The following is a 17082-nucleotide window of genomic DNA, read 5'->3' on the forward strand; positions in this document are numbered from 1 at the left end:
AGAAATTCACGATGAGATATCATACACTAAAGATCTGTATGACTTTTAAAAGTATTTTTCTTAATCTCTTTCATAATTCTTCTAACTTCCCTCGATCTGAGAAGTTAGGGAAACAAAGAATCAGCACCTGAAACTCTGTTCAGTGTTCCGTGGCAGCCTGGATGGGAGGGGAGTTTGGGAGAGAATGGATGCATGTGTATGGATGGCTGAGTCCCTTCACTGTTCACCTGAGACTATCACAAACACTGCTAATTGGCTATACTCCGATGCAAAGTTAAAAAAGTTCAATTAAAAAAGGAATTAGGAGAATTTTGTTTTTGGAGAAACAATCATTTAATGGAATACATCTATTATAATGATCTGATAACACAGCCCCAAAGGACAAGAAAGACACTTTTCCAAAAGCAACTTTGTAATCCAGGTGAGTATGGTAACTGAGAATACAGGAGAGCATCTGGTCCTGTGGTGAAAGGATGGTTAACTAAACTAATGATTTAATTTTGATACGACAAAATTAAAATGGATAACATTTAATTTTTTGGCATCCATGTATGCTTAAGTAACAGAAAGTAAAAAGAAATCATTGTCTCGTTGTCATGAGACATCCAAAACATTTAGAACTGCTCAGAATGTTTCTAGAGAACATTCTGATGCTCTTTTAATGACATTCTTTTAAGTCTGAGATCTGTATAATCTATCCTTTAGCTTTCTGTTTGGTTCATTTCCTAAGATTTTAAGTTCAGTGGGCAGGTTCACTTATATTTAGCTCCCGAAGTACAAGAAAATGCTCTAATTCAAAAGGGGTGTGCAATGCTTGTTTCAAAGCTGAAAATCAAAATGTAATTCATTCATTTATTTTCAGATTGATTAGTTGTCTACTGGAACAGTCAACAAAAGATGGCTAATTACAGAAGATTGAGACAGAAAGGGTGCTATTTGCACATAAATAGTGTTTCCAAAATGGGAAATCCAGGGGAAAAAATCACAGAGCTTAGGAGAGAATTGAGTAGAACTAAGTTCTCTCCCCTTCATTGTGAAAGTTATGTCCTAATTTAAAAGAAAAACTGTTGATTATCTTAGCCAGAAAAGGTAGTTGGACACAGGTTAACTGTTGCATCACAAGGATTTTTATTAATTTTCTATTGAGTCTCCTGTAGTTTGAGGATAGGAGGCAGTGCATGCTAAGTCTCTTCAGGCGTGTTTGACTCCATGGATCGTAGCCCACGAGGCGCCTCTGTCCATGGGATTCTCCAGGCAAGAACACTGGAGTGGGTTGCCATGCCCTCCTCCAGGTCGATCCTTCTCCGCCCAGGGATCGAACCCGCGTCTCCTATCTCCTGCATTGATAGCCTGGTTCTTTACCACTAGCACCACCTGGGAAGGCCAGAGATGTGAATAAACCTGTTTGTGTTTGGACGCAGACACTAACAGCCTTTTGTTGCTGTGAAAGGGCCAGGAGAATCTGAACCTTGTGATGATCCTGGGGAATCTTGAGGAAGAATTTAGGAAAAAGGATGGCATCTGGTACTAAAATAGAGATGCAGGCTGAGGGCCCGTGACTGCTGGAGAAGACAGCTCTGGGCCAGGCACTTCCCCAGGGGGAACTCCACCCTCACCTGCATCTCAGGAAGCAGGCTTTGCACCTGGACGGAAGGCAGGAGAGGGGAACAAAATTCTAGCTCACGACCTGCTCAACACCCCCGGAGAAGCCACAGTGCCCTCTGCACCCCGGCTTCATGTACAGAGATCTTGTCTCTGCTCTGAGGGGCTGGCATAGGACCCCAAGGGGCTGCAATTCCCATTGCAATACACAGCAGCTTTTGAGCTCCATCAGGAATCAGGGTGTGAACAGTGCCATTCCACTTGCTCAAGGGCAACTGTCAGCCTCCGTCAGTGACAGGGCTGCACAGCTGGGGAATACGGCCTTGGCGGTGACAGAGGTCGTGGGTCTGCTGCCCCGGACGAGTCTAACTCTCTGGAGTTGAGACGAACTTTGTGGGAGGTCCGTTCGCACTTTGTCCCAAACAAGCCTATCACAGTGATCTTAAGTCTCCTGAATTCTCTAGAGAGGAGCAGTCAGAGGTCTGTCACCTGGTAATAACCTCCCATCCTAACTAATTTTAGAGCCTGAAGGGTCAGCCAGTCTAGATTGGCCCTAAAGGTAAAAATTATGCAACCAAAGTTTTTAACAAATGGTGAATCTACACAAGTTTCCATATTTTGTTTCCAGGTCGGTTTTTGTTCTCTTTGCACATAAAATGTCATGTCTAAATGTAAGCCAGAGAAATTCTTAAGGCCTTTGTGTACCTAGATCCATTCTTAATCTATATGGCTACGCAGCCTTTGAAATGCATTGTCTGAGACTGAGGGCTGACATTTTTATTCTACTTAATGTAAATTTAGATAGCCACAGGTGCATACTGGCTACTGCTTAGACAACATAGGTCTATAAGATAATAGGAAAAATGATCATTTTATTTATATATGTAATTTAAGATTCTCATTTTTGTCAGTGTAAACTGTCTTCTACACCAAGCTACCAATGAGAGGCTAGCTTATAGCTACAGCAAACTACTAAACGTTACACAGAAGTTTCTTTATTAGATGCTGGGCAACTGGTGAAAAGGCAAAAAAAAAAAGTACCCAAATGCAGGCAGGAGAAGAACAAGCAAACAGTATTGATTAATCATCATTATATCTGGAAAACATTAGCTTCTGATTAATTGTAAATTGACTAAGGCATAACCCAAGATCCCCAGAAGTGTCAAATAAGCAAGGTTACTTTGCCATTTTGAAGCAATTTATTGATTATCCACCAAGGGAAATATTTTTATCAAATACTGGAAACGATGGGTTAGATAATAGATTTTGTTTTGTTCTTTTCCTGCACTTTAACCTTATGTAATTTCTCGTCTATAGCCATTTTGCAGTTTTTCTATTCTCCAATAAATGCTGATGGAGACAAATATGTCAATAATATCTATATTCTACCATTTTGATGAGTAATCTTCTTCTCCATGACAGCTAATGTTGACCACTTTAAAATTATGACTCTACATTTTAAATTCATGTTTGCATTGTTCTTTACAGAATGCAAAATGTGTGCTGTATTTTTAGCATCAGGACCACTTTTGATGGATGTAAATGGTGGTGGACACACTGCAACTCAGAGGAAAGACTGACAGTCTACATCAGTTCCCTGATTTGTGGAATATTTCACTATCCTGGGTCAACTTGAAGAAAAAGAAGCACTTAGGATATTAGCAATGACAACTTGCCATTTTCCATTTGGGTTAAAACAGTATGAGGGTAGCTTCAAGCCTGAGTCATACTCTAATTATCACATACTCCTGACCTACTGGTAGGCATACGCGAGAATGTGTATTACATCTCGGAATTTGTTCAGCCTTAGTTGATGAACAACAGATTAGAAGGGAATGAGACTAGAGTTAAAAAATACTGTTACATCTTATCTGGACTTTATTCTACATCACCCAATTCAGAAACAATAATCTAAAATATGTCATTTCGAGTGCACAAGAGTTATTGGCACTCTTGCATGTAACATGCTAAAGAGTTTTCTCTGTGCAGTAAAAAAAAAAAAAAAAAAAATGTATTGGTTAAAAATCCAGGATAAATCTCATTTACTTGCCTTTTACCTTCAATGCTTCTCATACTTGTAATGGGTAGTAGTAACATTATAAAAACTTTGTGAAAAGACCTGGATGGCTTCTGAACGGAATCACCTGTGAAATCAATCTTTACACACACCAGTCTCCAATCCTTTTTAGCTGCACTTAAACCTACCTATTGTAATTTCTTAAAAATGTGCTTTTTAAAGAAATGCTGCTACTTTCTACTGATAGAAAATTGGAGAAACTTTTCTAAGTTTATTTCAAATATGTACATATTTAGAAATAATATTTATGAATAGTAAAACGATTGTTATCAGATCTATTATACTCTTCAATGGTAAATTATGGCTATGACATTGGACCCTTTACCAAAGCACATGTATCTTTCTAAAAACTCCAGTAGGTGAGGACAATAACTTTCCCACTGCTATGGACAGAATTGTGTCTCCCAAAATTCATGTTGCATCCTTAACCCTTAATGTGACTGTATTTGGAGACAGGATTTCTTAAAAGGCAATGAGTAGATGAAGCCATAAGGGTTAAGGGCCCTAAGCCAATAGAACTGCCATCCTCATAAGAAGAAATCACATATTTACACTTTCTACAAGCTGGCAAGAGAGCCTTCCCCAGAATCCGACCACACAAGCAACTTGATCTTGGATTTCCAGCCTCCAGATCAACCACCATGATATTTCGTAAAGAAAAATCTACTTACTCCTCATAAGAGTAAGGTAAAACGTGTGCGATGTCCTCAGTATGCATGCATACGAATGAATGGCACCATACACAGTTATAGAGCGTAGAATGTAAAAGGGAAAACCCTGATGGGGTTATCCTTTCAGAAACAAAGATTGGTAGGAGACAGTAAACAAAGACAGGATCGTTAGCAGAAATATATTCTATAAATATCAGTCTCTAGCATTACAGATTGACCAAATTGGGTATATGTGACACCAAAATCCAAGAGAGCACAAACCCTGCTACTCAGAGTAAAACTAACTCAGTGCGAGGAAATCGGTCACGCCATGGTATTACAATATATCTACAATATTCACATATCTAAACATCTATTAGAAAACCCAAAACATTAATCTAAACATCTATTTAGAAAACCCCAAACGTTCTAAGTGTTTCACTGCATTTCATTTAGGAGTTTAACAACACTATCACTTACTTGGAGGGTTGTTGTTTTAGTTGCTAAGTCATGTCCGACTCTCTGTGACCCCATCCACTGTAGCCTGCCAGGCTCCCCTGTCCATGGGATTTCCCAGCCAAAAATACTGGAGTGGGTTTGCCATTTCCTTCTCTAGGGGATCTTCCCGACCCCGGGATCAAACCTATGTCTCCTGCACTGGCAGGTGGATCCTTTACCACTGAGCCACCAGGGAAGCCCTACTTGGAGGGTGAATATAAACAAATGACTTCTACCTCAACATCCAGTAACTTGCAAAAACCCTAAACAATTGATCTTAATTGACCGATTTGTTGTTAAGTTAAAGAAATTCCCTTTGACAGCATCCATATGGCATCATTTATCAGTGCAGCCCATACTGTACATCTTATCCTCAATCACTGTATCAAACAGATAAGATTAAAAATGTACAAAAATAATCTGTGACGTGAAGGAGCTTATGTTCTAGATTGAGAGCCTCCCCAACACAGGGTCCTTTGAGCGACTCCTCTCCCTGCTCTGCGCCAGAGTGTTGGTGGCCACATGGTTCCAGCCTCCCGGTACCTTCTCACTCACCTCCTTCCTTCATCACCATGAAATAGATGCCCCTACGGACACCACTAAATTTCCCTCTTTCTCCCAGGATATACAAGGCCAGTTCTCCCACTGACTAAATATGCAAAATGTCTGAAATGTTAATTCCAAACTGTTCCAAATCAAACAGCAGTGTTTTTTTTTTCCAGTAAAGAGCTGACAGCTAAACCAGATAGATGACTTTGTTAGCCTCATCTTTGATTTCTGCTCTTTATTCTTCCACAATTCTGAAAACACTCTCTTTTTCAATCCCTTTGTCCCATCCCTGACTCCACTTGACCAATATTCAACTTTTATCTTCAGTAAATCTTCCTCATTGTAAACAGTTATCCTACTAAACAATTATTTTCCCAAATTTTTTTCAGTATTACCTTTCCACTTTCAAATGCTCCATGCCAGAAGCTTAGGGTTTTAGTATGGCATCTAACAAATTCTTCTACCCAGCATTATTCCATTACTTTATTAATAATATTCCCTTCTGTTCCTACCTGCTCAGTTTCTTCCCGAGAAACCTGGTGCTCATTCGTTCCAAAGACATGCCTGTGTTTGTACTGCTTTACAACTGCCTGTCCCCTCCTCTGTGAATGTTGCTCCGTTATCCCCAAACACATGGATTCCAGAGCACGGAAGAGCTGACCACCAACACATGCTCTCACGTCGCAACAGCTAGTACGTGTAGCTGGTACTCTAGCCACATTCGGGACTTGTAAGAATTTAATTTCTTCCCCCAATTCCTACTGCATAACTTAGTGAAAGGTAAATGCTTTTTAATCATTTGTTAAAATGAGTTTAATCTAATTGCCTACCAAACAATTTGAGTTCTAAAAAAGGACAATATACATATTTGCAACCACTCCATTGCTGTATAAATACTTTGGGCTTTATTTTTGCATCTCACTGCACTGGCCTAATCTTTAAGTCTTTTAAGTTAAATATTCAGAAAGATTGGCCACGGATATGGGTTGCTATGGTAACGTGATCCTTCCAGTATCTAACGCTCTTAAAACTTTATGAGTTTTCTGAATGTAAGAACCCTGGAATAAGCATACCCTTTATGCATAAGGTACAGCTATATATTTTTGAAAGTTGTATCTAAAGGGGAAAATAAATTCATATTCATGTAAGAAAAACAGTAAACTAATATTCATGTAAAAATAATATTCTATGTAAGAAGCTTAGGGCTCACAAGTATCATGGGACTAGAAGCTGACCCTACTCACTATATATACATATTTTGAAAATACATACATATATATATATATGCTTGTTTGAAAATTTCTGACTAGATAGATGCTAAGCGATGTGAAATCATTATCGCTCATATAAGATCTTCTGAGATTTATGTGTACCTACTGTGTTACATCACAGCAAAATTACTTACCAAAAACATCTTCCATTTAATGTCTATCTATAGCCCAAGAACTGAGCTTGCATACAGCTAGTTACTAAATCACAGTAATTTTTGAGGTTTATCATACATACAGACCTCGTTTAAGAAATAGCTAAATAAAAAATACAGACCTCTCTAACCTAAGAAATGTAATATTGCAAAATTCAAAGGTCTTTAATTAACATAGTTACACTTGATTATTCATATTTAAATATCGCTTAATGCATTTCTGTAACTGTTTTTTTAAGTTAGTGAATTTACCTGAAATATAAGCCTCATGAATGGTTTATTTCAAAGCTATTAATATATTTTTATTCTCGGGTACATACTGTTTTTAGTTGCTTTGTGTATCAATGCCTGCAGGTAACAAGATAAAGAATCCACAAGATATCTAAATAAATATTGTGCTTATGAGTGGCTAACGATATGGTTAATCATAAACATGATGAAATTTGGAATTTTCTCAAATTTTAGAGTTTTGTTTAGGTTATTTTGGCACTATATTAACAGTAAAAGAATTCAATGTACCTTGAAAAATGGAACAGATTTTTCCCCATAGACAGAATCCCTCATTATAAAATTATGAAGTGAAGAACAATATAAACTCAAAGAATAAAGAAATTTATTTGTATTGATCCATTCTAATGAGAGAGTGGCAGGCACATGTTGCTTTGTTTGTTATCACGGTATGACTTTGGTCAAAAGCTTCAATTTTCAAATGCAGAAGATGGTACCAACTGACTGTATCAATCTGTATCTAATTGGATAATTGCTCATTTTTCCCAAAGTATTTGTTATAGGAAATGGCAATTCATGGAGAAAGCTTGGAAACTACATAACCTAGAGAAATGATGGTTTGTGTTGTCTGCTACAAGCTGGTTTGTGAAGATATACCAGATGACCACTTAGAGAGCAAAGATCATTGTCCCATGTACATTCAAGAGTTCCTCAGGTTCTTCCCTAAGGACAGATTACTCTGTTGAAAAGTTAAAGGATCTATATCCAAAGTGTTTTTTTAAATAAAAAAAAAAACAAACTTTTACTAATTCACTAATTCACATTTTCATAGAATCTTTGCTTGAAAAAGGTAAAGAAAACATACTTCATAGTAACAATTTAGAACTCTGAATGAGCACCTTTACTGAATACCAAAAGCTTGAGATTTATTCTTACAAAACTACATTTGGATCAATTTCAACTCTCCCCAAATTGTTTTTTCCCTTATAGGGATCATTAAAATAATGTTTGATGTTGTTGTCTATGTCTGTATCTACATCTCTATATCCACATCTAAGTGTGAACATGCATGCATGCTCAGTCACGCCCAACTCTTTCTGACCCCATGGACTATAGCCCACCAGGCTCCTCTGTCCATAGGATTTTCCAGGCAAGAATACTGGTGTGGGTTGCCATTTCTTTCTCTGGGGGATCTTCTCAAACCAGGGATCAAACCCAGGTTTCCTGCATTGTGGGCAGATTCTTCATCATCTGTGCCACCAGGGAAACCAATGGGTATATATACACCTACATCTATACCATCTATCTGCATATGTGCATATGTATTTATTTGAAAATATGGTTTTAAATACATATATATGATCTGAAAATACATTTAATAAACCATGACAGAAGCTTCTCAGGGAGAATAGTTTATGAATATTGTTAAAAAGGTTTAAAGTCTTCGTAAACATAATGTAATAGTTTACACTAACAATCCATTTAGCTAGGAATCATAGTCTCTGAAATAAGGCCAAGTTGGAAAATGTTCGTAAAGAAAAAGGTGTTCAATTAACAGCTGCAGTTGTGGCCAAAAAGCAAAACCACAATTCAGGGCTGAGATGACCAAAAGTAAAACAGACCAGTAAGAAGAAAAGTACTCATGTAAGTGGAAATGGGGCTCCCCTGAAATCTTCCCCCAACCACTCAGGCACATTTAGAGATGCAATCTGGTAGAAATCAGGCCAGAGGTTAAATCACTCATCTTACAACATCCTCTCACCTCATTCTCTGCATCACATGTTGAAGAGAAACATCCACTTGTTGTTCTTGTTCAGTCGCTCAGCCGTGTCCGACTCTTTGGGACCCCGTGGACTGCAGCACACCAGGCTTCCTGTCCCTCACTGTCTCCCAAAGTTGCTCAAACTCATGTCCACTGAGTCAGTGATGCCATCCAACCAGCTCATCCTCCACTGCCCTCTTTCTCCTTTCGCCTTCAGTCTTTCCCAGTGTTTTTTCCAATGAGTCAGCTCTTCACATCAGGTGGCCAAAGTATCCACTTGCTATCATCATCTAGACTTAGTCCTCCGATTCAGGCATCTTTTGCATTTTTTTTCAGCTGTTTTCTAAAGAATGCTCCTTTTTTTCAGGGTCAGAGAAGATATAAGAAATTTTCTGTAACAGCAACTAAGCAGATTCTAAACCAAGACACTGCTCATCCACATAAAATAATAGTATTGCTGGCTGATATGTGTAGATACCAGCAAATTATCTTTCCACTAAGGAATCCATCAAGAGAACACAGCCACTATAATCAAGAGCTCATAACATCGATGAAATCACTGCTTGCTTTTGACAAAACAACCTACTTAAACTTTTCAGCATCTAATTAACACCCTTGATCAATGCCATTTTACCGTATTAGCACGTCATTCCACAAATGCTAATGGTATATTAAATGTGTTTGATGGATAATACAGTAGAGAGTTGTAATCTATTTCAGCTGAAAGTGATAGGTATCATTTTAAGCTCTACATCCACTGCTTCATGGATTGTACTGTGTAATTTGCTGGATTCTCCGTCTGTCTCTCACAAACACTGCAAAGAATTGTACTTGGAGAATAAAACTGCATTGTATCATCAGAAATAGAGACGCAGACCTAGAGAATAGACTTTGGACACAGCAGGGGAAGGAGAGGGTAGGTTGAATTGAGAAACACTGAGATACATACACTACCTAAGGAAAAATAGATGGCTAATGGGAACCTGGTGTATAATACAGGATGCCCAACACGGTGATCTGTGACAACCTAGGGGGGCGGGATGGGGTGGAAAGTAGGGGGTGGAGGGGAAGTTCAACAGGGAGGAGACATGTGTCTCAGTTCAGTTCAGTCGCTCAGTTGTGTCTGACTCTCTGCGACCCCATGAATTGCAGCACGCCAGGCCTCTCTGTCCATCACCAACTCCCGGAGTCTCCCCAAACCCATGTCCATCGAGTCGGTGATGCCATCCAACCATCTCATCCTCTGTCGTCCCCTTCTCCTCCCGCCCCCAATCCTACCCAGCATTAGGGTCTTTTCCAATGAGTCAACCCTTCGCATGAGGTGGCCCAAGTATTGGAGTTTCAGCTTCAACATCAGACCTTCCAATGAACACCCAGGTCTACCTATGGCTGATTCACGCTGTTGTACGGCAGAAGCCCACACAATATTGTTAAGCGATTATCATCCAATCAGATTTTAAAATGCCAATATTTTAACCCTTAGAAATCACTAACTGGCAAACAAAGCAGGATATCTGAAGAAGAAGTATGGCCTGTAACTTAAGAACTCTTTGTCTTTTTCAGGGAGAATATTGTGACACAGCATGAGGAAGATCATGGAGGGGTGAGCAGCTCTATTTGAATCAGGAATCTCAGGTCCCCTGGGAAGGAAGATTCTGAATCCCTTATTTCTGAGATTCGAGGTTAGTGGAAACTTTCAGAATAGATTCGGAGGCACTAATCAAGGAATAGTGGCTAAGATGAAATGGGGTTGACAGGAAACAGTCACCAGGGGAAGCAAAGTGAGGGATCCAAAGAGTTCTCCTGCCCGGTAATGAGAGAGAACAGATGAGAAAGCACAGCGGTCTGGGGAGCCCTGGCAAAGCATATACTGAAACCTTTTCCACCACTGGGCCATCATAACGGCAGGCCTGCTCCCTCCCCCCTCCCCTCCCACCTTTGCTCACAGACTGAAGCATGGTGGGCTGATGGGGAACACAGAAGGGTCATTAACCTGCCTTGGAAAACAACCGCAGCTTTGGGATGGTTTCATATCAGTAAGAGACAAGAGTCTCATTCATATCATTCTGCTGAAACAAGTTGTAAACAATCTTTTCAGTATTTTCAGGTTTCCAGGAAATCACACCAAAGTGGCGGCAAGAAGTTTTTGTCACTTTGATAGATTCATCCAACCTCAGAGAGGGCTTATCAGAGCTCTAATTTCAGTGGCTCAAAGGAAAACAGGACCGTCCTTACATAAGACTGAAAACAATGCATTCAAAGGGGAAATATGCTGGACTCCCTTCTAATACAGCAAGGAGGGCCTAAATTGATGTTTGCATTCTTAACTGGCCACATTTGCAAATTTACATTATAAAGCAATATGCTCCAGTTAAACTGATCAATCTATTGCCTGACCTAAACCCTTAGCCAAAGGAGTATTGCATGCGTTCATGCTAAGTTGCTCAGTCATGTTTGACTCTTTGTGACCCCAGGGACTATAGCCCGCCAGGCTCTTCTGTCCATGGGATTTTTCAGGCAGGAATACCGGAGTTGGTTGCTATTTCCTCCTCCAGGGGATCTTCCCGACCCAGGGATGGAACTCACATGTCTTGTGCATTAAGACAGGCCATAGTAAGTCCCATCTAAGATCTAGACCTTCTTCTCTTTCCTCTCCTGTATACCAGCAACCCTATGTCCTCCAATAATTAAAATCAATCACCCCAGGAAATAGGATGACTTCCTTCTCTGCCTATTTGGTCAGCATGGGCTGCGATGGGCCTGAATGTGCAGAATTTGTCTCTTGCCTTATGGAGGCATAACTGGTGTGTCTATAACCAGTGGACCTGAGAAACTTCACTAATGAGGGACATGTCTTGTACCTATTGGCACACATGTGTCTTTTCAAGGCATCCACAGTACTTGGTACTTCTGCTCACTGGGCCCAAGTAGCTTAATCTTATATGAAAAAGTGTAATGTTCAGCAGGATTTCAAAGTCACCCGTGTATCTCTGGACTTGATGACGGCTGGGAGCAGAAGGGGAGATCCAGCTCTAAAGCTGTTAAGATAGACTCTTGTCCCTTTCAGAAGCAAACTGGTTCTGCTTTCTTTACTGAAACCAGTGGCAGAATTTGCTAGAGCAAGAGCTGAATACCAGGTGTCAGAGGCTCTATAGATTTGCTAGCATCCAGACAGCACATCCAAAAATCCAGCTACAATGGTAACACCATCTGATTAAATCTGCAATAATTTCCTGTCATTCTCCCTCATCCATCTGGCTTTTGCTATGACCAAAAAAAGCAATTTAAAACTGGGACTGTGGTGGGATGTGGTAGGAAGTGCAAGCCCGTATGTTAGCAGCCTTTGACAACAGCACCAATCTCCTCCTTTGTCTCCTTTGGTATTACTTTTGGCTTGTTGCCTTGATGGAACATGGAAACATGTCCGAGGACTCTTTGTCCATTTCTATCAGAACAGATTGTAATCTAGGGGTCAGAGAATCAAGGAGGGTTTCTACTGATCTCTATTATCTTTACATGAGAGACTACAGAGTCATCATGACAATACATATCTGCAATATCTCTTCCGGTGCTTTGAGTTTTCTGCTCTTGGAGCAAACCCTGTACTAACTGCCCCTGATTCCTACATGGGGAATTAATTCTAGTTGTGGGCCTGGAATGTGAATGGTAGAGGCTTATGTGGCACAGATATCTGCCAGCCCTTGTGAGGAATCTGCCCAGGTATGGCATTACAGTAGATTTGATGTGAAAGAAGTTTCCCCAGGCCGAATGTAGAGGGTCTGCCCCTGCCACTGGGGGAGATGCAGAGGCTTTAGGAGAATACAATCCTCAGCCTCTGTCCGATTCTTCACTGCTGCCAGGTGGCTCGGCAGGAAAGAATCCACCCGCAATGCAGAAGCTGAAGGTTCAATCCCTGGGTCAGGAAGATCCCCTGGAGGAAGAAATGGTCACCCACTGCAATATTCTTGCCTGGAGAATCCCATGGACAGAGGAGCCTGGCAGGCTACAGTCCATGGGGTCGCAAAGAATCAGCCACGGCTGAGCACGTATGCACCGCCGCTCTGTCACTCGGGTCTCTGGTTTGACCCTGGGTGTGCACCCTGCAATCGCAGGGCATGAGAGGCTTCTCAGCAGCCTTCGCGACTCTCCGGCAAACGGCTCGCCTTCTCAGTCAGACTCGCACGGCTCTCATTTTCTCTTTCCCTGTCCTTGTGCTCTGTGGTCCCACTAGAAGCCAGGTCACTGTCCCATCCTGCTCACCACCACTGTCACCATAGTGACCAAGGGCCATTGTCATCTGCTTCCTGGACACCAGGCTCTCTGGCTGCTCTGAATCCCATCTCAGGCCATGTTAGTGAGAATCTGAGAAATACCAAGGTCACTATGCTGTCTAACACCTGGCCCTTTTTCCCAGTAGGTTATCTGTGAGCTCTTCAAATATGTGAACAAATCCAATCCCAGGATTCACCTTTGAGAGTCAGTTTCCTGGTTTGTTCTGGCAGTAACACTGCATGTGCTAATATGTCGCTATTAATAAATGGACTACATTCATGGATGTAAGTGAGATACAGGGAACTGAAAATGGGTAGTAATTCCACTGTGCATTACCCCACCGTGCCCAGTGCAGTGAGCACAGGTAGTCCTTCAGGCCACCTCTGGTCTAGTCCTCCTCTTACATTTAAGACAGGAATAGTAACACCTAACAGCCTGTGACTAGTTTGAAGAGTAGATGAGATGGTATTTGTAAAGTGCCTGAAAGGTACATGAGAAGCAGTATATTTTAAGATCTCTAATAATAGTATAAACTTTAATGATTTTACTTCCTATGGCTTCAACTCTAAGGCAATACATCTCATCTTTGCTACAACCCTATGAGATAGATATCATTTGTACCTCCATTTTTCAGAAGAAAAAACAGGTGCTGAGGTTAAGATGCTTGCCGAAGATCACACAATGAGTAACTGTTGGAGCTGGGATTTGAATCCAGGCTGTCTGCCTCCAGAATCCTTGTACCAATATGCTAGATTACCTCTGATTCAGAGGAAGCACTCTCGTGAAAATTGTCAATCCTCTTTCCAGCCCATTCTCTTTGTAAATAATGGATCACAGGTACCAGCATGAGAATCTTATCTATTGTTACCCTCACCTCCATTACTCCATTGTTGGAGGGTGTAGACCTGAACCAGTCTCCCAAATAATCTCCCTGGATTTTATTCGTCAGGAAGTATTAGGATTTCTTCTAAACTTAGATTATGTCACTGCTCTCTCTAAAATCTTTAAATAGTTTCCTATCTCATTCTCAGTGCCATTCAAAAACCAATAGTGATGCAGAAACCAGTAACTGAGAAACCAAGCGCCACACGTGGAGAGTTGGAGAATTCGGGTTTATTACATCGGCGGGCCCAGAGGAGTTAACACTCCAAGTTCTGAGTCCCAAACAAAGGGGTTACACAGTTTTTATAGACCTACTATAGTGGGCAACACTAGCTGCTAATAGGCCGGTTTAAACCAAGAGGTTTCGCACACATGGGAACAGTGGTCAAGATGGGGAGGGGGATGCCTGGCCTGGACAGATGTGATTAAGCAGGTGTGAAGTGGCTGGGCACCTGCAAAGAGCAGGACAAGTGTGAGTGAGATAAACTCCAGTTCTTAGTATCTAAGTGCCCACTTTCTGAGACTACATGACCGACGTGATCCAGACTTTGCAAGGAGCAAGCTGAGTTACAGAGGCAGAACGAGCAGGAGGTTATGTAAAATTTTAACTTTTCCTCTTCAATAGGACGACTTCCCTGGAGGGCTAGTGGTTAAGAATCTGCACTTCCACTTCACAGGGCACAGATTCAATTTCTGGTAGGAGAACAAAGATCCCACATGATGCACAATGCAGACAATATATATATATATATTTTTTAACAAAAACCTATAGGATACATCCCTCATCCCCCTTACCCTTCTCCGACTCCATGCAAACACACGACTCATTGTACTGTTCACCAGCCACACCAAGCATATAACCACCTTGGGATCCCCCACTGGAATATCTCCCTGAGATGCCCATGTGGTTTCCTCCTTGATGTCCCTCTGATCTGTGCTCCATCACTGCTTTGTCTGACAGTCTTCACCTGATCAACTGTGATGAAACTTTTCCTCCTAATTTTTACAAACTTATGGAGAAGAAATTGTATTATATTCACCTTCAGTCAGGTTAAGGAATGTGTTCGGATGCACAGCTTTAGTTCCTTATGGTCATGTGCTTGGTAAGCATCACTCCTGTCTATATAATAAAACACTGCACCAGTGAGAATCACTGACTTTTCTGGACCCTTTCAAAAAGGATATAGGGTACTCTGCCTCCCTAAACCTGGACAGAAAGGCATATTCAGAGAAACTCACTGATATCCATGTCCTGGGACTTGAAGCCACCAGAACCAGAAACCACTAGGAATGCTTAAATGCTATTTTTGACTAATTCGTCTACCAGCATAAAAGTGAAAAACTCCAGGGGTCTGCAGTCTTTGCAGGCCATGGCCTCTGCCCACTTGCATTTCACATCCTGCCAGGACAGTAGTCAGAAGAGTGGATGCCATGCTTCCCGTAGATGCAAAGGAGCTCAGCATTCTCCTCGTGCTGAGAAAACCCCAAAAAACTAGCTCTTGGAGAGTGACAGTAAAAGTGTAACAAAGCCAGCAGAAAGAGGAACCAAATTTCACAGTGTTTTCATTCACTCAAAAGATGTCAACTGGTGTTAACTGCACACTTACAATTTACCAGGAATAAAGTCTTTCTGCCATGTGGGAAAGGAATACAATTAATATATAAGGAGTTTAGTTTATTAGGTGGAAATGAATGCACAAGAGAAAAATAAAGCACAGGAAGATCCAGGTTAGAGATGGGAAGGGGTGGCTTATTTTATACAGAGTGGGTGAGGGAAGTCCTCACTCATAAGGGGATGGTGAAGAAGAAACACTAAGAACGCAAAGGAAAAAGTCAAGAGGATACTTGTGAAGAGCTGTTCCCGGGGCAGAGAATGCTCAGTGCAAAAATCCCGAGTCCCAGAGAGCTGGGCACTTGGGGCAGGCGGGAATACAGAGGACATTGGACTGGATTGAGAATAGAGTTAGTGGAAAAGGAGTTCACAGGACACAGAGAGACAGGGAATCCCCAAGGGCCCTGACCGGAGAATCGCACTGGCTTCTAAGTGGATTACAGAGTGTATTACAGAATAAGAGGGAAGCTGGAAGACCAGAGAGAAACCTACAGGCAATGAAGCCTGGTGGATGTGCCAGACTGGCAATAGGACAGCATGTGAAGATCAGTGGTACTTAGGCTAAAGATAGCTGCAGGAACCTCTAAAGGATTTTATTTAAAAAAAAAAAATTCATAAAGACTCTGGTTGCAAGAGAACAAGCATAAATTTGAATAGAAAGTCTACTTAGGAAGGCATTACATAAATTTGGAGATTTGCTGTTTTCCTTCTTAAACCAGCCTTCCAAAGAAGGATGAGAATTCATATTCATCATAGAGGCAAAGCAGATGCACATGTTAGGAAGGAAGAAGAGGACTCAAGTAGGAAAGGATGGAACAGGAAGCTTCCCAGGCAGTCTCGAGAACTCATCAAGGGCCATCATGATTTTGAATATATGGGATTTTATGCCATAAAAAAAAAAAAAAAAAAAAAACTGTACCATATTGCATGAATGTGTGTGTGTTCAGTTGCTAAGTCATGTCTGACTCTTTGAGACCCATGGACTGGAGCCCACCAGGCTCCTCTGTCCATGGGATTTCCCAGGCAAGAGTACTAGAGTGGGTTGCCATGCCCTCCTCCAGGGGATCTTCGGGACCCAGGGATCAAACCCACATCTCCTACTTGGCAGGAGGGTTCTTTACCACTGAGCCAACAGGGAAGACTGTATCATATTGCAAAACTCACAAATAAACATTAAGCATGTTTTAAAAATCAAACTACCTTAATACAAAAGTTATGCTTATGGATAAAAAGTTCCAGGATTCACCTTAATAATTTCTTTATAAGAATTTCAAGTTTTATTGAAGTTACTTGCTGAAGTACAAAGTCATGCTTTTTAACCTGTCACAACAATGACACTCTATCCATTGTAATTATTTATAATTGCTGCCTTAGTTATGTTAAAGACTGGACTTTGCTAATTAGCACTTGGTGAATGCTCTGATCCTTGGATCTTTGCTTTCTCTTCATCCAAGCTCTGTGGAGTCTCGCTTTTATTTGTACTGACCTTTGACATCTCAATTTTCTGTTTGCTTTTTAAATCCTGGC

General features: G+C 41.0%; 2 long non-coding RNA genes across 2 annotated transcripts in view; both read right to left on the bottom strand.

Annotated features, from left to right (window-relative positions):
• LOC145534653 (uncharacterized) overlaps positions 1–13886 on the bottom strand; it is a 442985-nt gene extending 429099 nt beyond the window's left edge. The window contains exon 1 of the long non-coding RNA XR_014074847.1: positions 13683–13886. This is a non-coding gene — a long non-coding RNA (uncharacterized LOC145534653). The remainder of the gene's footprint in view (positions 1–13682) is intronic.
• On the bottom strand, positions 1108–11286 carry LOC145534655 (uncharacterized). The gene is made up of 2 exons (XR_014074849.1): positions 8790–11286; positions 1108–1374 (listed from the first exon to the last, which is right to left on the bottom strand). It is a non-coding gene; the product is annotated as an uncharacterized LOC145534655 (long non-coding RNA).
• Positions 13887–17082: the final 3196 nt, after the last annotated feature.

The sequence above is a fragment of the Giraffa tippelskirchi genome, chromosome 14 (genome assembly GCF_054371585.1).
Source record: "Giraffa tippelskirchi isolate mGirTip1 chromosome 14, T2T-mGirTip1v1.2.pri, whole genome shotgun sequence".
Taxonomy (NCBI): Eukaryota; Metazoa; Chordata; class Mammalia; order Artiodactyla; family Giraffidae; genus Giraffa; species Giraffa tippelskirchi.